The sequence below is a fragment of the Aegilops tauschii genome, chromosome 5, assembly GCF_002575655.3.
Source record: "Aegilops tauschii subsp. strangulata cultivar AL8/78 chromosome 5, Aet v6.0, whole genome shotgun sequence".
In the NCBI taxonomy this organism is placed as follows: domain Eukaryota; kingdom Viridiplantae; phylum Streptophyta; class Magnoliopsida; order Poales; family Poaceae; genus Aegilops; species Aegilops tauschii.
Window position 1 is genome coordinate 428,954,883 of NC_053039.3, and position 3,249 is coordinate 428,958,131.

At 39.5% G+C, this 3,249-nt stretch overlaps 1 long non-coding RNA gene across 1 annotated transcript; it reads right to left on the reverse strand.

The window, feature by feature from the left end:
- Positions 1-955: 955 nt before the first annotated feature.
- Positions 956-2,830, reverse strand: LOC109743081 (uncharacterized). The gene is made up of 2 exons (XR_002227981.4): positions 1,436-2,830; positions 956-1,300 (listed from the first exon to the last, which is right to left on the reverse strand). It is a non-coding gene; the product is annotated as an uncharacterized lncRNA (long non-coding RNA).
- Between the last annotated feature and the right edge of the window lie 419 nt (positions 2,831-3,249).

Below are 3,249 nucleotides of genomic sequence, written 5' to 3' on the forward strand. Positions count from 1 at the left end.
AGCATGACAACCCGACACTTGGAGGCTACATAATATGGAGCATTCAATTTTTACTAATGACTGGGATGAACAACATGGATTTCTTCAAAAGTGGCAGTATTTATATTGAAACAAGTCTTAATCTATCACTTTGTTCTGCTCAAAACTTGGGGGCTACAGGTAATATGGATATAAGGGAGAAAAATCTTCAAATTCTCAATTCTGAGCAAACCAGATTGACCCGGTGTCTGCAACAATTATGACCCGGCGTCGGTAACAATTATGACTCGGTGCCATCAATATTTACAAGTCGGTGATTTTGGTAATATTAAACTGGCAAGTTCTACATCTTCAAACCGGTTGAATATCAGATGAGTATTTCAAGACCAATATTTCTTAAACCGGCGCTTTGGAAGCCGACTCAAGTGGATTCACTACAAAAAATATGTCAACTTGTGACCTTGACTATTGGTCACTGAAAGGTCATTGTTTTTCATTTGCGACCTTTTTCTGACCAAAAACAAAAGGTCAAAAGCTGGCAGTCGTAAACTGAAATTAACGACTTTCTCTATGAGAAGGTCGTAGACATTTACGACCAAAACAGAAGGTCGTTGAACCCATGACCTTTTGTTTTGGTCACTGGCTGTCTGCCCAGGCCACGTCGGATCCGACGTGGCAAAATTGCGACCAATTGAATTGGTCGTTGGTAAGATTCAGCCCGGTCCAATTCGGTGTTCTACATGGGCCACGCCCATTAATTCAGCCTTTTATGATCTTTTTTTTGCTTGATGTTTTTGGGCCTTTTCTATAATGGGCCTTTACCTTTCCACATAGTTTGTTTCCTTTTTGTTTCTATTTTCTATCTGAGTCGAGGCCTGCTTATAATAATTCTGAATAGCTTTTCAGCCCAGGTTATTTTGGGCCATGGCATCTTAATAGTACAAGTATATTTGGGCCGTGGCCACTATCAGGTCCAGTAAGGACATTTTTTCTGGGGAATTTAATGTTCAAGTAAAATGTACACAATACATTACAGCAAAATAGCACATACAACAGCAGATACATTTTCATTTCACTCCTACTATAGCTCACTACAACATAGATAGTACATGACACTTCATCCTTCATTTTTGTGCCAGGCACTAGACGAGTACATCTCACTTCAAATAAACAGTACTGTTCTCGGAAGCAAAATACGCCACCACACGCCATGGTGCGCCATCTTACTCGATCTGGCCTCAAGGAACTAGCAGCGCTGCTTGCTCCTTTGGCCTAGAGCTCCTTGCTGTAGAGGATGGCTGAAACTCGGATGCGGAGCTCCCTGCACATGACATATTGTGTCAATGCTTGTAGCAACAGAAAGAACTCACATACCATAGAACTTGCACAGTAATGTATCAACCACCAAACAGTATGAAGCAAAAACAAACAAGAGGGGGGGGGGGGGAGTTTATACCTGATCTTCTTGAGCCTCTCCTTAAGCAAAGGCATCATCCAAGGTAATCGTCTAAACAAGAACACTCCTTACGATTCTGGAAATGGACCAACACAGTAGTAGTGAAGCTATGCGGGGATCTTTGTGAAGCAGTTTATCGCTTCCTGGAGACACCAACAGTCTTTCCTCTCCTGCCCCAGTAGTGACGCAGACCATGATGGTTCCTGGGAAAGAGAGCAAGGTTTCAAGCATAAGTGATCGCTCATACATCTATGCACTAAGGAAAAATGCTACTGCAACAGTGAAGTTTTAAGGAATTAGCCATCAGGCATCAGCATACATCTATTGGAAACAGAGCATTGATATACAGATCAGCTAGGTCACATACAAGGTACACTAGAAAGGTATAAATGAATACATTGACAATCATCAATACCAGATTGCAAGAGATAACAATTATGTACCTAAGCAAGTCGACAATGGCATAGGGCAGGATATAAAATCTGGATACAAGTAATAGACAAACTAGTTCCAACAGACTGACTGAATTGAACTGCTATATAACCAAGTTAGAGCTGGCAGAAGTTGCAGGTAAATAAACATCCATAGAGCTAGCAGTAGCAAAAGATGACTTCAGTCTCTGCTTGACTAATGAATCAGTACATCTTCAAGTGAAAAATCATGAAGATCACACTACGATGTCCCTAACAACAGTAGAAGCTCAGAGGTGTGACAATATTTCCTAATATATAAGCCTTGGCTACAACTTTCCACTTAACATGCAAATAAAAATCAGCCACTTATTGCTTATTTCATGCTTCAATTTTTATTTTTAGTTTTGTTAGGATAATCTGTATGCATAGGTACAGTCCTATACTTGTTTGGGAAGTCAAGATATTCATGTCAACAATTATATAGAGCCAAACAATCATTTAAGCATAGAAGGCACGCCATTTCTATATATAACTAAAGCATATTCAGCAAGCTACCGAAGCCAACAACTATGATTACTTAAGAAGGAAAATAGTCATCATAAGCCTATATTTCTTCAGGTTGGGCTCATGCACCACGAAACAACTTTAAAAATATAGAACCAATCCAGTAGGGGAAATTGATATGTAGTAGAGTTGCCTTAACTAATATATTGTGCTAGCTAGTGTAATGAGATGGATGCAAACTCAGAATCTTTCTTAGCTTAAATAAGAGAAGATGGAAAAAAGAGCAGAGCCGAAGTAGGGGTTGATTGGAAGAAGTATCGCTTTATTGAAGCGATGCGAGGCTTGGCTTGGGTGACTAGCAGGTCCAATGCTGAAATGTTATTGAACATGAGGAGCGACAGCAACAGTCTCACTGAAGAAACCACATATAGTCCTTTGTTGCGGCATCAGAAAGCATGTAAGTAGCGAGCGCAACATCCTGTAAGTATGAGGAAAATGAAATTGTTACAAAATTCAGTACATAAGAATGAGATATGCATCCTTGAGAGGTCAGACAGACAGACACAGAAATAGCCTAGCGTATGTATGCATCTATGTAATGTATAACGAGAAAATAGCTGGGGCGGATGTATCTGTACTTGTGCAATGCAGATGTGCAGACTGAATTTTTTCTAGAGTAAATACATACAGACAGATAGACGGTAAATAATGATTAATGGGATGGGACCGACCATGAGAGTAGTTGATTCATTCCGTTGTAATATATTAGCTAGTGTAATATATGAGACTGTCAACCATTGAATTACAAAAGAAACAACATGAAATTGTTGTTATGGCCAAGCAGAAGAAATCTCCTACTAATAAACAGTGATACATAAGGAGAATTATTAAAGCATA